General features: G+C 53.5%; 1 long non-coding RNA gene across 1 annotated transcript; it reads left to right on the top strand.

The window, feature by feature from the left end:
- The first annotated feature begins 314 nt into the window (after positions 1-314).
- LOC136792715 (uncharacterized) lies at positions 315-23,041 on the top strand. Its single transcript, XR_010836958.1, has 4 exons — positions 315-743; positions 2,825-5,269; positions 20,400-20,540; positions 22,316-23,041. It is a non-coding gene; the product is annotated as an uncharacterized lncRNA (long non-coding RNA).
- The last annotated feature ends 1,181 nt before the right edge of the window (positions 23,042-24,222 follow it).

Raw genomic sequence — 24,222 nt, forward strand, 5'->3', positions numbered from 1 at the left:
GGCCCGCGGCCGTCAGCGCAAACCTGGAGGAGCCGCGGGGAGGGAACTGCGGCCGCGCCTTTCTTCCTCTTCCTTCTGCCGCCTCAGCCACCTTGTCCCCGGCCACACATCAGGCCAGCGCTCCGGGCTCATAATTCCCAAGGCCTTTTACCTCTTCCAGGTCAGGATTTTCTTGCTTTTGGCCCAAGGCTCCTGCGGAATTTACAGAACGAGGAGCAGGCGCAACACGGTCTTCGGAGGACGGAGCTCGCGCGGCTGACGGGCGGCTCCCCCGGCCCCGGTCTCCGCCCGCTCCTCCCGCAGCCGCGGCCCCGGCGGCGGCGCGGCGGCCACAGCCGCATCGGGCGGGGCTGTGATTCCCTCTCCCGGGCGGGCTGAGCCCGGGGCACCGTCACCGCCCAGGGGCTGCTGGAGGCCGCGGCGGAGCCGGAGGTGCTGGACGGAGGGCAGCGCCGCGGGCGGGGGGCTCGGGGGCCACCGCCTGCTCTGTCCCCTGAGTGGCCGCGTGCCTTGTGGCCGGGAGGCGCACCCCTCCGGGCCTCACGTCCCCAGCCAGGACGGCGGGGAGAAGCACACCCCGTGCGGCTGTGGCCGGGGTTCAGCGAGGCGATGCAGACGGGGTCCGTGTGCCTGGCTTCCAGAACTTTCCATGAGACCCCAATCTCCTGGTGACGGGAAGTTAGGAAGCCGATAGCGGAGTAATTTTGTCTCTCTCTCACTGAACCGCGAACCTGGACCCTGAGGTGAGGTCCGGGAACTACCGGGAGAAAGCAGAGCCGCGGCTCCGCCCTGACTGACCGGGGCTCCCGCGGGTCAGCGGGGACGCGGGTCCCGTGGCCGGATCGAGGCCCGGCCTGGCCAGCGGGGGCTGCGGCCGCGGCGGTGGAGCACTGCTGGGTCGGCTGAGTCACAAACGCCGGAGCGCTTCCCGATTTCTTCGGACTCTGAAGCCGAGGCCAGGGCCCCTCAGTCCCTCCTGGGGGGCCGGTGTGAGCGAGTCAGCAGGGCCCTCCTCACCCAGGAAGCTGCCCCCATCAGGGTCCTCGGCCCAGGGATGGGGTCCAGGGGGAGGAGCGGGGCGGGGGTGGAGCCGAGGGTAGAGACTGGACGAGTCATTCCCCCCTGAGCCTTGCCTGACACCCCGGAGAAGGGTGGTGGTGGTTCAGGCCACAGGCCTGCTGGGGGGACAGCCTGGCACGTGGGCAGAGGTCAGCGGGGGCTGGCGCCACCGGGAGGGCCTGGGGGTGGTGGGAAAGGGGTGCGCTAACTGGGATGGCCGTTCCCAGAGGTTGGAACGCGCAGACTCACCCCCGGAGGTGGTTAAATACAGACTCCCTGACCCCACCCCATCCCAGAGGTCCTGGTGCCTGGGTCTGGGGAGGGTCCGGGGAATCCGCATGTTCACAAGCCCCTCCTCCATTCGGGAGGCTACCGATCACACTTTGGGGACCCTGTGGTATCTTCTCGGCGCTTGGGCTGGAACTGGAGGACACTGAGTGGGCCAGGAGTCCGGCAGGTGACGGATGAAGGTGGCAGGGGGCAGGGGTGACCCAGGGCAAATCACTGCCCCTCTGAATCTCGGTTTCCTGATCTAAGAAATCAGAGGTAATGCTAACCCTCCCTCAGGGGATGGCGTGAGGATTGCCCTTAGACCCACCAATGAGTCTGTGCTCAATAAACGTCTCTGTCTCCGCTCTCTGTAAATGTCCTCCCTGTCAGCTGGGCACAGGCCACCTGCCCAGAGGTCAGCCCCAGGGACAACATGGCCATTGCCTAGCTCTGGCACCCTCTGAGACCCCCAGAAAGGGAATAAGTTGGCCCAAGTGTCAGCCAACCCTCCCCGGGTGGTGTCCTGGAAAATAAACCCCATTTCCTGGTGACCCAGATGAAAAACATATTGCTTGGAAAGTGCTGTTCAAACAGAATCACCCAAACCATTCATCATCAGAGCCGGCATCTCACGACGGACATCTGGCGAAGGTGTCAATTGTCATAATTAGTTAGACCTTCCCCAGATTCCTGGCACTGCAGTCTGTCGGCAGGAGCCACCTGCCTTGTCTGCAAGGATGGGGGATGGGAAGGATTGACCCCGTGCCTGGGTGCATCCCCTACCCATGGGTGCTCAGGTGTTTTGTGGCTCCTGGCGGCCCCTGGGGGGGCAGCTTCATCCAGGGGAAGCAGTGTTCACCCCACAGCCCTCGTTGGTGGCTTCTGAGACCTCAGAACAGGCGGTGTCTTCAAACAATAATAACCCAAGTATAACAGTAACAGTGATCACGATCTCATGGCTCTCGTGTGCTGAGCGCCTACTGTATGCCAGGCCCCGGAGATTGTTTAACCCTATTGACCAAGACTACCACGTGATTTATTATCTCAATGGGACACTTCCCAGGGTGAAAGGGTGCCTGGACAGGGGGGCTCCTCCACTTCAGGTCTCAGCTGGGATGTTGCCTCCCCTGACCCCCTCCTGACCACTGTCTGAAGTCCAGGCCCCACCTTCAGTCCCACACCCCTGCGCTTCCACGCTGTTCTGGGTCCCCGTCCTGTCCACTGGTCTCCTTTCCTGTCATGGCCACCCGCCCATCATGAAGTGGGTCAGTCGGTATGTCTGTCACCTCTCCCCATGACCACGTGGGCCTGTGAGGGAGGGGCTGGGTGTCTTTTGCCCACTGCTGCACCCCAGTGCCAAGCCCATAGTAGCTGATCATTAAATGCCGGTGGGATGGGAGAGCAGGTGGATGGGTGAGTGAGTCAATTAATGAAAAATTGTGACAGAAAAGGACTGGACTATGGGTTCACGTCTCTTCTTTGTGGGCTTTGCCAGGCTCCTTTGGGGGAATTTTCTGCAGTCTCGCAGGCCTCCGGGAGAGGGTGCAGCTGGAGCCTGGGGAGTCTGAGGAGTCCCCTGATGTGACAAAGTCTGCAGAGAATGCGATCGTCTTCGCAAAGTGACGCCCTGGCCCCTGCGTTGAAGACATCGTGCCCACTGGCTCTGAAGAGCAGGAAGTAAGAAGCACTTTAGATGCCTTAGTAACACGTGCCAGACAAACTAGATTCGGGGGCCCGCCACCTCAGTGTCTGCCAGTTTGGAGCGGAAAGTAGAGCACGAGAAGGTTCTGCAGCACGTCCAGCCCGCAGTGCAGGCTGCTCTGCTCTGAGGGGCTGTGAGCCAGCAGATCTAATGGCATTTGAAGTGTCTGTGGCCATGAGGGGGCAGTACAGAGCCTCTGGGGGACATGGGCAGGGAAATCACCACACAGACTTTCGCTGGATTTTGGAGCTGGTCTCTGCCTTCTGCTGTAGATGACTGCACTCCTTTTGAGAATTGGCTCCTGGCTTGCTACAGTGCCTTGGTAGAAACTAAACATTTAACCAGGGGACATCAGATGACTGTATAGCCTGAGCTTTCTATCACGACCTTGGTGTTTTCTAGCCCTAAGGTTGGGAGTATGTAATCTATCAAATGGAAGAGTCATGGAAGATGAGCTCAGGCAGGTCTGGAAGGTGCCAGCAAGTTGTGTGGGCAGGCAGCTCAGACTCCTTCAAAACCAACTGCTGCCACATCACTTCCTCCCCTCGGTCCCTACATATGGCCTCCTGGGGCTTCACTATGACCAGCTGACTGAAGAAGAGAGGACTTGAGCCTTGTTTACAGATGTGTCTGCACAGTAGGCTGGTATCCCCCAAAAGTAGACGGCTGCTCCACGATGGCAGCCGTGCAGGGGTGACCCTGAAGGACAGTGGTGGACAGAAATCCTCCCAGGGGGCAGAATTTTGAGTGGCACGTTTAGAAGTCCACCATGTCTAGCGTAAGAGAAAGAGGTAGATTCACATGCATGGCCAATGGTTTGGCAGATGATCAGGGAGGTGGAAGGAACAGGACTGAAGGCCAGTGATGAGAAGGTCTGGGGAAGAGGTTTGTGGCTGGACCTCTCAGATGGTTACAGTCACTGAAGGTGTTTGTGTCCCAGGTGAATGCTCACCAAAGGGAATCCACTGTGGATGAGACCCCAAATAATCAGGTGGAGAAAATGACACTTTCCACACAGCCTCTTTTCCCATGGCCCCCCAGTGCTTGTTCCATGGGCATGTGAAAAAAGTAGCCATTGTGACAGAGTGGAGGCTCATCAGCCGGGGCTGTCCCTCATCAAGGCAGACCTGGCTAAGGCTACTGATAAGAGCCTAATCTACCAACAGCAGAGACCAACGCTGAGGCCCCGACATGGTACCCCTTCCCAGCGGGAGCTGCCAGCCACCTGGTGGAAGTTGATTACATTGGACCTATTCATCATGAAGGGGGCAGAGATTCACTGTCATTGGAATAGACACATATTCTGGATCTGGATTTGCCTTTCCTGCCTGTAATGCCTCTTCCAGGGTCATCACCCACGAGCTCCAGAATGCCTTATCCACTACCATGGCACTCCTCACAGCGCGGCTTCTGATTAGGGAACTCATGTCACAGCAAGGGAAGCACAGCCATTGGCTTGTGTCTGTGGAATTAACTGGTCTTACCACACACCCGGAAGTGGCTGGTCTAATTGAAAGGCTACAGAAGGCTCAGTTATGGAGTCAATCAGGAGACAACGCCCTGAGAAGATGGGGTTTTCTCTCATAGGATGCAGAGTATGTTTTGAATCTAAGACCATTATCGGTTGCTGGCTCCCCTGCAGCCAGGACACCTGGGTTCAGGAGACCAGACGTGGAGGTGGGAGTGGCTCCCATCACTATTACGCCTAATGACTCAGAGTTTGGTCCCATCCTGGCAACTTCGTATGCTGCTGGTTTGGAGGACTTCTTTCCTAAGGGAATAAGGCTTCCACGGGGGGACACAGCAACGGTTCCACTGAATTGGAAGATGAGACTGCCACCTGGCCGTTTTGGACTTGAACCAGCAGTCACGAAAGAGGCTACTCAACTATCTGGAATGATTTATCTCAATTGCCAAAGGGAAACTGGAGTGCTGCTACATGTGAGGGGAGGGGGAAGGAGAATCTGGGTCAGGAGATTCTGCAAGCTACCTCTTAGTGCCTTCATGTTCCACAGTGAAGGTTAAAGGAAAAGTACAGCCTACCCCACACCCCCAGATAAAGGCAAGATGACTGAGGACTCAAGACTCTTTAGCAATGAAGATTTGGTCACTCCATCAGGTAAAGAGCCCTGATCATCTGAGCATTTGACTGAGGAAGGGGGTGAGCAGGGAGCCATGGAAGAAGGAAGCCACAGATGCCAATTAATGGCCTCGTGACAAGCTGGAAAAATCACTATGGTAAGTAGCTTTGCATATTTTCAGTTTGCTTACTACATGTCTGTGGTTACCTATGGATGCTAGCCACTTTCTTCCGTCTCTTTTTTTCCTCATTTTTATTTTATATACAAGGGGTTGCAAGTTAACTTAGAAATTTAGTCTTTGGTGACAGAACAGTCAGCGAAGCGTGTCTTAAACAGAGAAGTAAGTTATAGCTACCAATGGACACAGTGCGTCTGGGGACTGTGGGTCTTCTTGTTTTAGAGAAAAAGCTCGTTCACTTATAAGATACATCACTGCCTCTTGTTGGGTGGAGATATAGAGAGTTCTTTTGCTGTTGAATGGAAATTAAAAGATGCGTACACGTGTGCTTATGGAAGATGAGTAGCTGTAGAGGTGCACCATGCGGGTCTCAGAGTTACTGCATCTCAGCTCCAATTCACTCTTTTTGGTTTTTTAAAAATATCTTTGTTGGAGTATAGTTGCTTTACAATGGTGTGTTAGTTTCAGCTGTATAACAAAGTGAATCAGTTATGCATATCCATGTCTCCCCATATCCCCTTCCATACTCCCTATCCCACCCCTCTAGGTCATTTGCGGCTTGATTTGTGGGAATGGAAATGGGCATCACTGAAGATTTTCCCTTTTCCAGTTGGCGTGGTGTTAAACTTTGTCAGTAGGGGGCAGTGGAGACACATCCATTCCAGTTCTGGCGCACACCCTGGCTCAGCAGCCTATTTCAGGGCAGTGGCCTGCCCAGCACCCAGGTCCTATAGGGCATATGGGTGTTTTAGCAGCAAGCAGACCCGGGACACACGTGGCTTCTCCAGCGCTCACTCGCTGCAGCACAAGCTTCCCCAGCACCCTGCTTCTGCAGCGCAGGCGACTTCCCCAAGGCCTGACCCTGTAGTGGATGGTGGTCGACAGCACCCAGTGGCCAGAGGTTTCTCCCAGCAACCTCTGAAGGTGATTTCATAGCAGGTGCGCCCAGCGAGTCACCTCCCTAGAAACAGCTTTTCTTGGCATCCTAAAGAGTGGATTTCTGGCAAGCTCTGGAGGGCAAATTCCAGCATGTTCCACCGATGTGACATCATCACAGGGACGTCCCTGCCACTTCCCGACAACTCTGTCCTCTCCAACAGGGTCTGTGCTCTTCCTTGGGTGCCCTCTCTCAGTCCTTGAGGTAGTAGCTGTCCTTATATTTGCATTTCTGGATTGGATAGACTGATAGCATTCTCTTCACTTCTTACTAGCTAAGCCCTTGTTACTCTGATCCACTGCTGCAATTAAAATTCTTTGTGTTAAACTTTCCCTGTTCACATTCCTGTGTGGTGTCTGGCTCCTGGAGGGTCCCTCACTGATGTCCCCTGGCTGGGGGGCAGGCAGAGTGCCCTGTAGGGTGGCCAGAGGGCAGGAAATGCTCAGGGACTCTGAAAGCCAGAGCCCGGTATTCAACCACCCACAGAGCTGGGAAGGACGAGGAAAGATACCAGTGAATCAGAGGAGGGGCCGTTGGCCCCACGTCCACCACCAATAGCTGGGTGACCCTGGGCCCGTCACCTCCCGACAGGGCCGCTTTTTTAGGAGTAAACAGCAGCTCCAGCTCCAGGGCTGCTTTGAAGATGAAGGGAGGAGAGGGGAGGGATGTGGGGCTGCTTTGAACCAATGCTCAGCGGGGGTAGGGGCTGACTTTGACTCTCCCCAGAGTGCATGGCCTCGCCTCCGTCATCAGCCCGCTCTCCCCCGTGCAGGGCTTAATCATGGGGCTCAGCCAACCAGGCAGGCCCGGGAATCCCACCCCGAAACTCGGGCTGTTAACTCCTTCTGAGTCAGCCTGTCTCGGCAGCGCTAGGCGTGGGTACATGGGCCGTGGCAGGCAGTGCCAACAGGAGCCAGGAGTCCGGGTCTGCCCGCTGCTGGGGGTCAGGGTGAGGGCACAATTCCTCTGGGAGACTTGGTTTTCCTAGGTTCTCACTTTACCGCTCTGTCACACATCTCTGTTGAGCCCCTCTTACATGCTGGGCAGCTGCTGGGGTATTGTGGGGAGTGAAACAGACACGGACGGCCCTGGGCGTCCTGGAGGTCAGGGATGAGCAGGGAGGGCAGACGTGGATAAATAACCACCCACAGCATAGGAAACCCACTGGGGACCGTGCAGGGGGGGTGAGAGGGGCAGCAATGGGAGTGAAACCTCAGTTTCCTTGTCTGTAAAATGGGGCCAGCCATGCATCCACCCCAAGGGGAGGGTGTGAGGGTGAAATGCAGTCTCACCTGTAAAGCGCTCAGCACTGTTTATTATTATGGTTGTTATTGTATTTTAAGTTTCTTCATCAGAAGCACACACATCGGTGGGAACTAATCATCACTATTTTGCTGTGTGACCTGGGAAAGCTGCTTTCTTCTCTGTCCTCGGTTTTCCCATCTGAGCACAGAGGGATATGGGAGCTCCCTGCTCAGACATGGGGTCAGGCTCCAAGTCCATGTCAGGTCCCAGAGCTCCTTCCCAGCCCAGGGCTCCCAGAGGAGGATGAGGTCACAGCAGCCACTGACCAGAGGTCACTGGGCTGAGCAGGAGGCGTGGACTGGGGAGCATGTCTGGTCTTTTCTGGAAACTCTCATTGTCCTAGGGGTGAAACAGGCTCAGGAGCAACGTCTCCCCTCCTTGTCCCTCTGGCCACTTTGCGGTCTGCAGCCTCTTCTCAGCCCTCTGCCCAGGCTCTGGCTCTGCCAGCTGCACCCTCAGCCTGGCCTCAGGGAGTAATTCTAGTTGAAAGGCTCGGGGCTGGCTGGAGAGGCCCTTGGACCATCCAGGTGATGCCCCATTTCACAGAGGTGGAAACTGAGGACCCGGGTCTGGCATGGTGTCCTAACCTCCTCCACAAAGCATGGAACACAGTAGGTGCCTAATAAAGATCTGTAGGGTGTACTGGTGAATTGATGAATGACTGAAGGGGCACCTGACTGCAGCTGAGAGACAGAGCCGGGCCTGGGACTGGGACTCTCCCTTCCCACCCCTCAGGTATCACCAGTACTCTGATGGGGCAGGGCATCGCACTCAATTGTTTGCAAATCCTTTGGGGTCATCAGGTTGTTTTTAGTCTTCATTTTTATCTCAACTCTCAGAACAAGCATCGCCAAGCCCATCTTACAGATGAGGAAAGGGAGTCTCCGAGAGGGGAAGGGCCTGACCCACTCATGGGGCGGTGGGCCGGGAAGGAGCCTCTGAGAGGGACACCCTCAAGCCTGGGAGGGACATCTGGGCCAGTTGCTTGCTCAACCCTCACCCACCAGGTAGGGAGGGGGGGGAAAATTCCTGCAGGAGCCGCTGCTGCTTTCCTGGCTGCTGCACAAATGCTGGCTCTGAAGCCTGCAGGAGGCCTCCATTAATTCCCAGCTCTAGCTTTTCCTCCTGCTGCCCGTGGGGCCAAACTAGAGGGAAGCAATTCTGGGAGGTTTGTGTGGGTGCATTTAGTGGGGGTCCCAAGGGCCTGCTTACAGGGACGGAGACATATTCCTTGGAACAGGTTTGAGTCCCTCAGGCTTCCTGTCAGGGCAGAGAGAGAGTGAGGGGAGGCAATGGGAAGAGCAGGAACTTGGAGGCAGGGAGAACAAGATGACGAGGACACACACACATGCAGTCACAGGAGCAAGCTGCAGGGAGCTCTGACTGGCTGCCTCGTCCAGGAAGCCTCCCCTGACCTTGCCTTGGGCTGGGCTCCTGGCGCCTTCACTCCACCCTCCCTCTGACACTGAGAAGGGCTCAGAGAGTCTGAGTGACCTGCCCAAGGTCACACAGGGCCAAGAGCAGAATCAGGATTCAACCCAGGTTAGGCTGACCCTGAGGTCTGGGCTCTGACCTACTCATAAGTAACACTCGCTGAACTGAACCACTAAATTAATCAAAAGGGAAGGGGTTTCCTCTCAGGGTGGCTGGGAAGGGTCCATCCAGAAACAGGTGGGCTTCTTAGAGCCCCAGCAAATCAACCTTGTCTTCAATGCCAGCAAACTCTTACTCATCCCTCAGAGCCCAGCTAACATGTCCACTTCATCACTCTAGTTCCAGGACCCAGCCTCAGCCTGGCACACAGTGGGCACAGGAAGAGTTTGTTATTCCTTCACTCATTCATTCATTCCAAAGTCTACACTGAGCACCCACTACCTTTGGGCCATGTTGTAAGGGCTGCAGCATCAAGCCAGTCAGATAAAGTTCCCCCCTGGAGAATTCTATTAAAAAAACCCACAAATTAGTGTGTAATTATAACTTGTGTTAAGTGCTCTAAAGGAGAGGAAATAGATTTGAGAGAGAATCTTAGCAGGAGGAAACTAATTTAGAATGGGGGACGGTAATCAGAGAAAGTTCTCTGAGGAAGGAGTTTTAGACAAAAAAACTTGACGCAGGAGGAGTCAACGCAGCCAGGAAGCGGGTCAGAGGGCTTTTAGAAGCCGCGCCCCCCTAGTCCTCGTGGCCGTGAAGGGCGGGGACCTGATCTGAGAGCCCAGGGAAGCACTGAAGTGTTTCCAGCCAGGCAACGATGGAGCAGTATTTTGAGCCCATAACTCTGCAGATGGATGGGCATGGAAGCGGGGAGACCAGTGGGACGTGGAGAGGCCCTGGGGGTCACCCAGGAGGGAGGACCGGGTTGAGACTGGGGGCGGTGGATGGAGAAGAGGGGAGACACGTCAAATGCAACTGTTGGTTGGATCGATAGGAGCCGCCCACCCTCACCCCTCATGCCCGCAGGAGCCCAGGCTTGCAAAATGCCAAACCTCGGGATACTCCCCACATCTCTTCCTCTCTTGGCCATGGAACGCCTCCCTGCCGGAGTTCTCAAGGGGCTGGAGGCAGGTCAGGAAGGAGCTAGGTGCGGTGATGAGTGGCTGGTGTCCCTGACTCTGCCCTGATGGGGAGGGTGACTTTGGTCAAGACTCTCCTCCCAGACCCGCCCCCTCCACAGGAGAAGGATGCAAGAGGACAAAGGGGACTGGGTCAGGTGACCCCAGCGAGGCCCTCAGAGACCCCGCCCTTCCAGTAGGTCCTCAACTGGGAGGAAGGGTTAAAGCCAGAGATGTTCTGACGGTGCTGCTGGGGCCTGTCTGCCCCTCCTCTCGGGTGATTAATTCAGTCTGGTAAGGCGGTATTTACGCTGGAAATTTAATCGTCATTTCTGATGGTAAAGGAATTGAAAAATAAATTGAAAGTGTCAGAAGATGCATTAGGGTGGGTGATGGAGTGAAGCGGGGGCTGCCCACCTGTCTTCCCCCCTGGGCAATTTACAGGCTCAAGAAATTAGCTGAGTTTCTGTTTCCGTAATTGCAGGATCAAGAACCAGGGGTGATGGGGGGAGAGGGTTGGGGGTAAGGGGACGGGGAGGCGAGAGAGGGGAGAGTCCAGCCTGGAGGCGGATGCAGTATTAGTGTCACCCGGTCCAGCCCAGAGAGGGGCAGGGGCACATCCGTGATGATGCAGGATGCTGGGGGCACCGTGAGGCTGGGGTCCAGGCTCCCTCCTCGCACCGCCAGACCAGCGGAGGATACTGATGGGGTCTGGCCTCCCAGGAGAGGGATGCCCTTGGCAGGTCTGACCCAGGGTCCACTCATCTGGGGAGGCTAGCCTCCACCTCCCCCCAGCTGCCCCTCTGCCTCAGGGAGGGGGTACCCACCTGTGAAAGGGGCCACCTCACCGATGGTCTCTGTCGGGACAGTGTGAGCTCATGTCTCAGTGAGTTTGCAGGGACCGAGTGTCCTCAGCAGTTCCCGGTTTCTCCCAGAGGGCTCCTGACCAGGGAGGATAGGCTCCCCCAGCTGACGGCGGGCTTCTAAAGGCAGGGCTATCTCCTCCAGAGAACTAACGTCTCCTTAGAACAAGCCCGGACGCCTCCATGAAACTGGGGACTCCTTGGGGCAGCCTGTGGACAAGCCTCCCCCCTTGGACGTTGCTCTCCAGCCCTCCCACCAGGTTGGTTGGGACCCAGGGTGGGTAGAGTCTGTGGAGGTCCCAGTGGTCAGGACAGCTGCGTCCAGGCTTGGGAGACCTCCAGGCCAGGTAAGAATGATGCTTGGGGAAGTCCATGCCAGGAGGACCAGGACCCAAGGGGTTCCAAGAAGACAGGCCTCACAGTATCCTCCCCCTTGCGAGGGACAAGGTAGGCACAGGACAAGCCCCTGACCCTGAGCCCCCTCCTTCTGCAACAACCTGGAACAGGGAGAGCACAGTGCTGGAGGCAGGAGCTCTGGGCTCTGGTCCAGCTCATTCATTCATTCATTCATTCAGCCAGCAAATGTCTCCTGAGCACCTACTATGTGCATGGCAGTATGCAGAGCACTGGGGATGCAGCAGGGCACGAAACAGACACGGTCCCTGCCCCATGGAGCTTGCATACCTGTGGGGAAGACTGTTAATAAATATACCAATAGACAAGCAAGAACATTTCCTAAAGTATTAAATGCCATGGTGGATGATGTGGTACAGAATGCCTGGGGTTGGGTTCTTTCTCCAGGGGTTCTAGGAAGATTTTAAGACTTTAAGCTGGGAACTGTGGATGAGAAGGGCGTCCCAGGCATCATGATGGTGAATCCAATGACCTTGGCACCATCTAGGAGTCGTCTGAAGGCCAGGGTGGCTGTGCCATGGTACATGAGAGGGTGTGGGGCAGGATGAGGCTATGGGAGTGGCTGGAGACAGCTGTCATTTCACACACAACCTCCGAAGCTTATTCTAGGAGCAGCCGAAGCCCCCGGAGGGTTTCAAGCTGGAAAGTGACACAGCCGTGTATGATTTTATAAGGCTGCACTTGCTGCCATGGGTAGTGGAGTGTGGAGGGGCACGAAGGAGTAGGGGACCTGCCAGGAGCCACTGCAGGTGTCCAGGGGCTGCTGGGGGCCTGGACCAGGGTACAGGCAGTGCAGGCGGACAGAAGCACATGGAACTCAGACACATCCACGGCTCCCAGACACCTTCACAATACAGTCCAAACTCCTCGTTCTCACATTTAGGACCTACAGGTTAGAGTTACCACTTCCCTTCCCCATCCTCTCTTGAATAGCAGGAAACATCAGCTTGTCCCCCCTTAAACAAAACTTTCCATTTCCCCGCTCAGGCGGCCTAAAGAGCCCAGCTCTGCCACTGATTTGTAGTGTGAGCTGAGGGAGTCCCTTGCCCTCTTCAGGCCTCAGTTTTTGCAATGAATGAGATGGGGTGTGGGCTTGACCCTCTGAATGCTTCCTTCTGATGCAAACCCCCTGCATTTGAGAGGTCTACCAGGAGAGGTCGCCCTCTCCTGCGACCTCTGCCCCGAGGAGGAAGCCCCGGTGGGGAAGAAGCTGCCTTGCAGCTGCCGGACTGCTGGACACAGGGTGGCTGCAGGGGCAGGTGAGAGCTAATGGGCGCTGGGGCTGGAAGGGAGCTCAAAGTTATCCCTTGTTTTGAGAATTTAGGGTGTGGGGCTAAGGAGGGGAGGGCAGGGCTCTGAGCCCTGGGTGGAGGGATGTAGGGTCAGTGGGCAGCGCCCAGGCCTGGGGAGAGCTGGCATGAGGTGGGCAAGGAGTAACCAGAACAGCAGCCCTCCCTGAGCTCGTCCCGAATAAGCACACACATGCTACACCTCGTGTCCAGTAACATGTAAGTCCAAGTGTTCTTATCAGGTTTACTTTCCATCAGAACACCATCATCGTAATAAACCAGGACCGTTCATTCCTGACCAGGCCCTAATCCGTGTCTGCTAACAATGACCTCCATCACACCTTGGCATCAAGAGGGCTTCATCACAATCCTCCTGTTGGAGAGATGAGAACGTGGGGAAGGGAAGCAACCGGCTCCAGGTCGTGCAGGGGTTGCTGAGGGCAGGATCTGAACCCAGTGCCCTGTGTGTAACCACTGAGCTGAACCGTCTCCTTGTGGATCCCCCTGTCCCCTAGAGTGGGGGGTCCTTGTCCTTGTTTGACAGGTGAGGAGGCAGAGGCTAAGAGGAGGGGAGGGACACCTCCAAGGTCACACTGGAAAGTCGTGGGGTGGAATCTGCACCCTGATGGGGAGGGTTGCCTGCCCTCCTCGTGTTCTCTCCACCACCCTGACATTTAGAGAGAGGGGGGCTCACGGGCTCCCCCCAGGACCCCCCAAGTGAGTGGTCAGTGGAGGGACTGTGGGAGAGAAGTGGGTCCTGTTCCCCTACAGACCCAGGCTCATGGCACTCGGGCTTGTGGCCCTGGGCCAGTCACTCAGCTGCTGGGAGCCTCAGTTTCCTCCTCTGTAAAATGGGGCAGCGGCAGTTTGTTGGGAGGCTGGGAGCTGAGGCTGGCACAGGTGTTTAGCACATAGTAGGTGCACAAGGATGGCTGTGCCTTCCCATCCCCCTTGGGGCTGAGGTTCCTGCAGGCTGGGCTCTAGCACTGGGGCCTGATGGTCCCCTCTGTGGGGTCCTAAGCTCCCTCTGGGGGGCGCTGGGCACGGGAGAAGAGGCTGGATTGGGTCTCCCTGCAGCCTCAGGGGAGCTCCACCATGGCCCATCCATCACACAAGAGGGAGGCCCCAAGGCCTGCTTAGGACTATTCAGGTGCCTGGGGTCCAAGCAGCCTTGCAGACCCCCCACAATGAATTCTCACCCCACGGGGTCTCAAGATGGTACCACTGGGGCAGCCTGGTGCCTGCCCAGGCTGTGGCCCATCAACCACCCCTGGAGGATGGGTGGGTCTCTGTGGAGGGCCCAGTACCAGAGGCCCAACAGTGGGGCCTGCTGCCTGGAACTCAGGACCTGAGTCCTCATCATTCATGGTCCTGCCTTGTCACCCGTGTGGTCACAATACGGCCCGCCATCCTGCCGCCCTCGGGGGGACGGATACTAACTAACCCTCCCTGAGCACTCACCCTGAGCTGCCCTAAGTACACAACTCAATTCTCACAGCTAACCATCTTATGCCGGAGGAATAGTCACTGTGTGTAATTTGCCAGTGAGAAAAAAGGCTCCAAGAAGGGAAAAAAACAACCAGGTAGCAGGGACTTGCTGGGCCTCCAGGGCCGCCGCCATTATCCCCAGGGGCAGATCTGTACCTGTAGCCCATCATTCACTCCCCAGTACCCTCACTCCATCATCTGTCACCCATCCCCACCTCCTGTTCCCTGCCCCTGATGAGGTCCTGCCTGCCTCCTGTCCCCCCTCTCCCCAACCGCTGCACACGCGCCATTGTGCACACACAAACTCATGCAGCCTCATGTGCACGCATGTACGCACGTGTGTCCCTCACCCCCAGGTGTGTGTCTGCAGCCACGTTTGCCCCACTGCCTCCTTTCTGTAAGAACGTCCCTGTTAGTAACTCTTGTTTCCAGGTGTGCTATGAAATTCACCATCAGTTTTAAAGCTGAGAGAAGAGATGGGCAAGCAGGAGCCAAATCTCATTTTAATTATCTGTGGCGGGTCCCAATTTTTCAGGTGATAATTATAATAATTAAAAATTCTGTTATCAGCTCTGGTGGGGGAAGTCATTGCCCATGCAGCTGGCTTCGGGGCCATGAGAAGGCAGAGTGTTCTGATAATGAGACTCAGCTCCCAACCTCCCTGCTTCAACTCTGTCCCAAGGTGATTCTGCTGGATAAAGATTCTGGATCGGGAGGGGGTTGACAGTGACCTCAGAAAGAAGAAGCCAAGGGCTACTCATCCGGGGGGGATGCACATGACCAGGTGGCCTTCACCTGTACAGCCTGTGAGCCCTTGGGTGGGCCTGAGGAGACAAGGGGACCCAGGAGGGCTCAGCCACCATGAGTGGAGGCTTGCCCTGGGACCTGACGTCCCTGCACTAAGAGGTGACCTCACTGTGTGTCACCCACGCACTCTGCATTGCCTCGGCTCTTGGCCACTTGCAAACGCCTTCCCCGCCAGCTCCTTGCTGCAGCCACCCAGCAGCCCACCACGATGGAAGCACCGAGAGAGCAGAGGCCTCTCCACTGTCCATCTCCATGTCCTCAGTGTCCAGACCAGGGCCTGGCACACAGGAAGCTCCCAAGAAATGTTTGTCTAAGGACTACGAGAGTGTGTAAATAATCAGGACACATCCACGACGTAGGCATTCTCATCCCCATTTAACAGGGGAGGAGCCTGGGGCTCAGAGACGTGAAGTGCTTGGCCAAAATCACACAGCAGGGGGAGGGGGCAGGGATTAGGAAGGGGAGGGTCTGTGGTAGGGCTGGGAGAGCAGCCCGGATCTTGGGGAGAGAAGGCCAGGGGGCTCCTGCATTTAGACAGTAAATCACATGTTTTACAAGGCTCCAGACATTCCTGGGGAAACTCAAGCCAGCATGTGTGAGGCTCAGTGATGGTGACCTTGGGGGAGAAGGGGGAGGAGGGAGGAAGGGAGCAGACTCATTGCAGAAAGGCCCCACCCACCTCCTCTAATCAGCTGAGCCCTCAGGGGCGGGGACACCAGGGCCAGTCCAATCAGCAGGAGGAGCAAAGGCCAGTGGAGCAGAGCCAGGCCCCACCCAGGTCAGTGGCCAGGCCCTACACCCTGTGTTCAGGATGGACCTTCCTGACTGGCTTTTCCCTCCTTGACCTCCTTGAGTTCTCCCAACAGCCCAGCATTCAGGACAGGAATAATCACCTTCACTTTGCAGATGAGGCAGCTGAGGTCCAGAGAGTCCATGTAACTTGCCCAAGGTCACACAGCCAGTCAGCAGCACCAGAACTGACCCAGGTCCTGACTCCCAGCCCAGGGAGCTGGGTCCTGCCCCTCTGGGCTCCTCCTGGCTGCCCTGGCTGAGGCCTTGCTGGGCACCCCAGCCCTGGGCCTGTTCTCTGTGACCGTCAGAGCCCTCTTCCCCACCAAACACCCCCACCCAGAGCTCAGCTCAGAGCTGCTGCCCACCCCCAACCCCGCTCTCCATTCTCCATCCCTGAGCCCCAGACTCTGCTCCAGCTGCCCTCAGATACCCAGACACGAGGGTCAAGTACTCACAGAATGTTTGGCTGGCAGGGGCCCCAGGGAGGGTCTGAACCACCCCTGGGGGCTCAGGTGGGAGCAGTGGCCCCTCGGCACCATGCTGTGCCCCTCCCCTCCATGAAGACCCCCGGGGCCTGAATTGGGGTGCTGCTCTTCTCCCAGCATCCCTCCCCCTGCTTCCTGACCCAATTACCCCCCAGCAGATTCTGCAAATCCAGGTCAAAGGTTTGATTTACAAACTTCCTGTGGAAGGAGGGCAGCGTCTGCACCTGCAGCACCTGCACCTGCCCGGTGATTTACTCTGCTGGGGGATGCTTACTTCTCCAGAGGGATCCTGTCCACCCCTCCTGGTTGAAGACTGAGATTTACTGAAGCTTCCTTTTCTCAGGGAGACTCCTGGTGGCTTTGGGAGGACAACAGAGGTCAAGGAGCCACCGGGACCCCCATGCGGTGAAGAGCAAATCTAGACGGTGTGGTTGGGAGGAAGAAGATGGACTTAGGGGTCACCAGGGGCCTGGGTTTGAATCCCTGCCCCACCACGGCCAAGCTGTGTGACCTTTAGTTGGTCTTGATTTCCTCATCTGCAAAATGGGTATAATCGCAATGGGATTGGTAACAACATCTGCCTCCAAAGATGATGAGGCTTAGGTGAGGGGCTGTGTATAAATGCCTGGCACATAATAGGTGCTCAGGAAAGTTGAATCCTCCCCTCTAGCCCATCTGAGGTCTCCCTTTCCCTGCCAGATCACCTCCTCCAGGTCTCCCCCGCCTAGCTTTCCTCTAAGTGTCCTCCTGTACCCATCTCTGTCCTCGGGGAGAGCAGACCCTGTCAGTCTCACAGGTTCCACGGCCCTGTGGCTCAGGAAAGAGAAGGACGAGGTCCCACTGGCAGGATGGGCCCAGCTGCGTGCCAGGACACTGGGCACAGATGGTTCACATGCCCAGGGATTGTTAGCAGTGCAGCTGCTTCCCTGCTGATGAGTTAACACATCTTGTCTATAAACAGTCCTTGGCAGAGTAAGGGGCCTCTGGTGTCCAAAGTTGTGCTGTGATCCAAGGGGTCAGCAGAACTCTTTAATCTGTTTGATTTCTAATAAAGCGAGGAGGGACTGGTGACGGCGCTGGCCTAGTTAGCTCAGGTGACCCTGGTCTGACTGGTCTGGGGCCTGACCACCAGGGGGAGTGAATGGGAGGTATTATATCTTGGCCCAGGGACTCCGGCCAGCTCCAGTCTCTTCTGAAGGCATCTTCAGAATCCCCAGATCTGGTCAGAAACCAAAGAAACAAATAACAAAAAACCTATTCCATTCTCAAAGTATAATTCAGGGAGGAGGGGGCTCTGTAGCAGCACCTGTCAGCCCCCAGAGGACCACTGAGGCCTGTGGCTGGCCCTTGAGAAGTCCTGGCAACCCCTCTGTCTCCTGAGCCTCAGTCTTCTCACTTGTGAAGTGGGAGTGGCTCCAGGAGGGGTAGAGTTGGGTCAGGTGTGGACTGGGGAGACTGACTACTGAAGTCATTACCCACCTGGCCAGTACCAGGATTGAGGAAGTGACCTAATCATTCTGTGCCTCAGTTTTCTCATCTGTGAAATGGGGTAATAATAGTACTTCCCTCATAGAGTCATTGTAAGCATTAAATGAGATAATCCAGGTAAATCACTAAATTCAGTGCCCAGCACACAGTAGGTGCTCAAGAGATGGTGGCTGCTGTTATTATGTCACTGCCCCTATTTCTACTATTAGATCCCAAAGACAGAGGACATGCACCATGGACCAAGGCTATCAGGAATGTACAAATGCTTCTCAATAACTTTCCCTGTCACTATAATCACAGTAGCACACGTACAGTACAATGGAGCTGTGTTATGTGCCAGGCTGGTTATTCCTTCTACAGAGAGTGCTTGGTACCCAGGTAAGTTCAGGGGCCTCTTGTGATAAGCATGCCCAGGAGTTCTGGAGGCCCAGGGTAGGAACATTGCCCATGGCTCTAGTCAAAGCCAATGGTGATTCCTGCCTTTCACAGTTATGGTGGAAGCACAGCAACAGTCCAGCCTTGCCTTTGCCCTCCTGTCCCAGCCAGAGCCAGAGCCAGAGCCAGAGCCAGAGCCAGGGCAGCCTGGGACCTGACCCCAAATGGGGTCCTCCTTCCCCATCCCCAACCCCAGGCACTCAGATTTGCAGTTCTCTTTCTTCCCAATGAAAACAGAATTGCCTCCCAGGATGGGCCAAGATGACTGTTGTAATAAAAGCAGTTCACTATATCCCTCTACAAGGAGCTGTTTAATGAGCATGTGCTGGTGCTCTGTGGCCCTTTCGAACCAAATGCAAATGAAATACATTCCACGGTATCATTCAATTAGTTTAGAAAGGTACAGAAGGCTAGAAAGAGGGGGTGACATGGGATAGAGGCAGAGAAAGAGGAAAGGATGAGGGAGATGGTTTAGCAGCGGAGCAGAGAGGTTGCAGGAGGGAGGGGAGGGAAGGAGGGGAGAGGAGGAGGGAAGGAAGAGGAGAGATGGGGCCATTTTTTTTTTTTGTATCTGACTCTCCCAAACCCCCTTGAAGGGAGGGAAGGATTGGGCAGCCTTATTCTTTTCATTGAAATAGTGAGGACACCCAATGCCGCTCTGTGTATCGTGATGGGTGCTGGGGATACCAACAATGGAGGAGGCATCCTGCCTGTGTGGGTTTGCAGTAGGAGTGCAGTAGGCAGGCCTTGAGCAAATGTGTGCATGTGAGTGTTTCTGTGTTTGCACGTGTGACTCTGCATATGTGTAATTTGCATGAGTGTGTGTGGATTGAGATGTGAGACTATTTACAGGAATGCATGTATGTGAATGTGTATTATGAGCATATTTGTGTGGGAGCATGTATGTGTGTACACACGTGTGCATTTGCTATGTGTGTGCATAGCAAATTTGTATGTGTGTGCATTTGCTATGTGTGAGCACATGTGCATGTGTGTATCAGCACATGAAAATATTTATGGGAGTGCATGTATATGTAACTATATGTGTGTGAATGCATGGATGAGTGTTTGTGAACGAGTATATGAGAATTTTTATTTGAGCACCTGTGTGCGCAGGTGTGTGCGAATATGTGTATGATCGTGTGTGTTTCTGTGAGTGCATACAAATGTGTATTTGATTTTGTGTGTGAGTGCCTGTGTACATGCAACACTGTGCAACTGTGTGAATGTGCAAGTGAAGGCATGTACGAGTGTGTGCATGTTTATGTGAGTGTGTGAGTGCATTTACAAGCATGTGTTTGTGTGTGTGTTTATATAAGTGTACACATGCATGTGTGTATAAAGTCATGATTACCCATGCGACTATGTTTAAAAAAAGAGTAGGATAGTGGTTTAGAGAAAAGCGTGGGTCGAAATGTGACCACTGGACTGGAAAACCTGCTCTGTTACATCCTGGCTGTGTGCCCTTGGGCAAGCTACTTAACCTCTGTGGACCTCAATTTCCTCATCTATAAAATTGAGCTGAAAAAATACCCACCTTCTAGGGATATTAGAAGGATTACATTCATTAACATATCTAAAGCACTTAGTATATATTTGGACTTAGTACATGTTTAATTCTGCATTTTAGCTGTGAGACTAATAAGGGCCAAAAAGCAAAGGAAAAGGATTGATGGGTCCTGACATATCAGGGGTCAAGGGAGTATTCTCTGAAGAAGTGCCACTTGTACTGAGACCAAGAAAGAGTCAAGAGGAATGTGTAGCGGGCTTCTACCCACTCTCCACCTTGCCTGCATCCCTCTCCTTCTGGTAAGACCACCCCAATTTCCCTTTGAAAACAACTCCCTGACCACTCCCAGCCCATTCAGGTGGGCTGATCCATCCTGGCTCCTGCCACCCAGGCCTGGCCACTCGGTGCACTTTACCCCCTGATTACAGTGATTGTTTCAGGAGTGGGCAGATGACTAAATGCAGGTCAATGGGAATCATAGCAGAGACTGTGCTAAAACTATCGGGAATGTGGGGTGTGATGCCAGTGTGACAGAAGCCTGACTCTACCAGCATTTCCTCCCTACCTAGAGGGAAGAGAGTGACTGTGAATGATGCCGATACAGAGGAGATGAGAAGACTTTGTTCCAAAATGATAACATTTGAATTCCTGGATCCAGCTGTACCTGAAGCTATTGACTCCTGGATTTTTCAGGTGAATGAACCAACTAATCCCCCTTTTAATTTCTTTTATTCAAATGGGTGTCAGTTGTTTTTGTCACTCCATTTGGAAGACTCTGAATGATATTGCACACTCCTGGAGAAGGGCACAGAATGTGGGAAGGCTCTGAGGAGGGGAAGTCAAGAAGCTACAACAATGCCTGCACGGCTGAAGCAACAGGAAAGTGTGGTGAGTTCCTGTGTATCAGAGATCCAGGGGACCAAAAGCCTCAGCAAATTGGGAAAGTGGGGGGTGCATAGTGTAAGAGCTAGAAGTCTTGACATGCTTTAGAGTTGGGGTCCTCTCCCAGCCTGCCCCCAATGTCATCCTCACTTATTTAACCCTCATGCCTGACTCACTCCATCCGAAGTCCTGAATCCAAGACCCAGAAAAGATAGGGTTTATAGGGACCATAAATGCCATTTAGTCAAATATCTTTTTTATTTTATTATTTTGTTTTTTTAATTTATTTTTTATTTTTTTATTTTTTTATTTATTTATTTTTTGCGGTACGCAGACCTCTCACTGCTGTGGCCTCTCCCGTTGCGGAGCACAGGCTCCGGACGCACAGGCTCAGCGGCCACGGCTCATGGGCGCAGCCGCTCCGTGGCATGTGGGATCTTCCCGGACCGGGGCATGAACCCGCGTCCCCTGCATCGGCAGGCGGGCTCTCAACCACTGCGCCACCAGGGAAGCCCTATTTTATTTTTTATTTTATTTTATCAAATGATATATGAATATATTCTTTTGGTAAAAAGATATGTTCCAGTAATGTGGAAAAAGCAAATAGCTTCATTTTACGGAATAGGAACAGTGGCCAGGTAGGTTATATAGCTCACCTAAAGTCATATAACAAGTTTGTCAGACATCTGGGGTCATGGAAAGCTTCGGAATCCTTTCCATATTATGTAAGAAAAAGATAACTTCTTAGCATTTACCATATCCAGCCACTATGTTAAGTTCCTTACTTTCCTTGTTTTGATTCGGTCTTTACCACAATACTGTGAGGCAGCTACCATTATTTCCTCATTTGATAGACAAGGCAGCTATGGCACAGAGGTTAAGTAAGTTGTTGACTTCCCCAGGGTCACTCAGCTGTGTCGTGCAGCCAAGACTTGAACTCAGGCAGTCTGGTTCCAGCGCCCATGCCCTCACTTCTGGCAATAATGTATAGTTCGCAAGAGTAAATTTCCTTTAATAACCAGATCAGGGCTTCCCTGGTGGCGCAGTGGTTGGGGGCCCGCCTGCCGATGCGGGAGACACGGGTTCGTGACCCGGTCTGGGAAGATCCCACATGCCGTGGAGCCTGCGCGTCCGGAGCCTGTGCTCCACAGCGGGAGAGGCCGCAACCGTGAGAGGCCCGCGTAACGCAAAAAAAAAATAAATAAAAATAACGAGATCATTCTACCGAGAAGACAGAGGGAACTGAGTGGTCCCAGGACTCTGAAGAGGAAGGCCTCTAGCTGTATCAGAACTCTCCAGCGTGCTGAAAAGCAATCATTTGCTTCACTAGCTGACCCATGATGTGACTCTTCCCCAGTCCATTTCTCAGCCTGAGTTCCGAACCCAGCTCCTCCCAACTTAGTCCCTTGATCATCTCACCTCCATCCCACCTAAGCAAAACCTGACTGAGGCTGCCAGTTGTGAAACTACTACAACTCTCCATCCATACACGCGCGCGCGCACGCACACACACACACACGTATCTTGTAACAACCTGTGTCTTTATAGAATCTTGATTCTCTTTAGGAAAGGGTTAGTTAGAATAGAATACAAAGAAGCCTTACTTAGGCCAAGAGTACCTTTTGTAATCATCAGACCCAATCCTTGTATCTTTGTTTATCATATTGATATAACTTGCATATGACAAGATATACAAATCTTAAGTGTATATTTGGTGGATTGTAAAAATAACCACAACTTCTTTCCCTTTCTATCTCTACACTCATGATGTGGCATTTCAGATTCTCCCATCAAGAATGAATGTCTGTTTCTTCATCTCTTCAATCTTCATTGTCCAATAGACTTGCTTTGACCAATGGGAACACTAGCAGGAAGTAAGCAGACAGATGCTTCAAAGTGCTTGGTGATATGGCCTTTCCTTCTCTTGCTGCACTTGGAGACATGGGAGTGAACCGGAGCTAACCTGCTGGAGGGTGAGAGCCCAGATGGAGGAGAGTGGAGGTGCCTCAGCTAATAGCTTGCCACCTACCAGATGTGTGAGTGAAGCCACCCTAGATCATTCAGCTGCAATCTGCAGTTCTAGCCAACCACAGATCCATGAGGATCAGCATCAGAGAGACACTGAGCTAGCCTCGACCTGCAGTTGCACAGACAGCCAATAGAATTGTGAGCTAAATAACTGACTATTATTTACCACCAAATCTGAAGTTTGCTACATAGCAAAAGCTGATGCAATATCTCTATGAAATTTTACAAATGTGTACACCTATGAAACCACCACCCAGATCAAGATGTTGCACATTTCTAGGACTCCAGAAAGTTTCTTTGTTCCCCTTTCTGGTTAATGTCCCAGCCCTGAAAGACAACTCTTATTCTGACTTCTATGCTATAGGTTAGTCCCTATTAATGGAATCATAAAGCATTTTATTGGTCTGATTTTTTTTTTGCTGACCATGTCTGTGATATTTATACATGTTTCGTGCATATTAATAGTTTGTTCATGTTTTAAAAGTGTTGTGTAGTTCCACCCTTTTAGTCTACCACAATTTATCATTCTCTCATAGATGAACATTTGGGTTTTCTTTTATGACTACTAAAAGTAAAGATTTTATGAACACTTACAGGTATGTGATTTGTGGATACATGCAGTCAACTCTCTTGTATACATACTGCTATGGGCTGAATTATGTCCCCACCATCTCCAAATTTATATGTTGACCTCCTAACCCACAGTACCTCAGAATGTGATTGTACTGAAGGTAGAATCTTTAAAGAGATGATTAAGTTAAAATGAGGTCACATGGGTGGGCCCTAATCCAACATGACTTGTGTCTTTATATGAAGAGGAGATTAGGACAGACACACACACAGAGGGAAGACCATGTGAAGACACCAGAAGATGGCCACTTACAAGCCAAGGAGAGAGGCCTCAGAAGAAATCAACCTTGTTGAATCTTGACCTCCGACTTCTAGCCTCCAGAACTGTGAGAAAATACATGTCTGTTGTTTAAGCCACCCGGTCTGATATTTTGTTCTGGCAGCCCTAGCAAAAGAATATGGCCCATAATGTATGCTACAACCAACCAAGTGCTAGGTGCTAGGCTAAGAGCTTTACACATTTCACCGGATTTTCACAAAACCCTGTGAGAAAGATGCCATTAGGATCTCCATTGACAGACGACAAAACTGAGGCTCCAAAAGGTTTAACAAGTTGCCAGGGTTGTATAGTTAGTATTATTAGACTTCTTCATGATTAACTTATTACAACTCAACACTAACTACACAATCGCTTGTGTGATTATGTGCTCAGAGTTGGTTTCTTTACTAGATGGTGAGTCTCGTGAGGGTGGGGAGTGAATCCATCTCGTTCACTGCTGTACCCTGGTACCCACCACGGCACATACCATGACAGCAGACTTGAATTCTTGGGGTCTCAACTCCTCCTACCACCTCCTGTGATTCCAGGGCTCTGTGATGGAAGAAGGGGAGGGGGGGCTGCCAGGCAGGTCACTTGCCTCTCTGCAGACAATTTAGGGAAGATAGTTTCCAGAAAGAGCAGCTGTGATTAACTCAAATGAACTGTAAAATTGTTTTTGGTTTAAAGGCTTTGCTTACTGAGGTATCGAGTGGTGGGAGGGGAGCGCACAAGAGGGAGGGGCCCAGCGGCCTGGAGGGGCTGCCGCTGCCC

Source organism: Kogia breviceps, chromosome 1 (assembly GCF_026419965.1).
Source record: "Kogia breviceps isolate mKogBre1 chromosome 1, mKogBre1 haplotype 1, whole genome shotgun sequence".
NCBI classification, from domain to species: Eukaryota; Metazoa; Chordata; class Mammalia; order Artiodactyla; family Physeteridae; genus Kogia; species Kogia breviceps.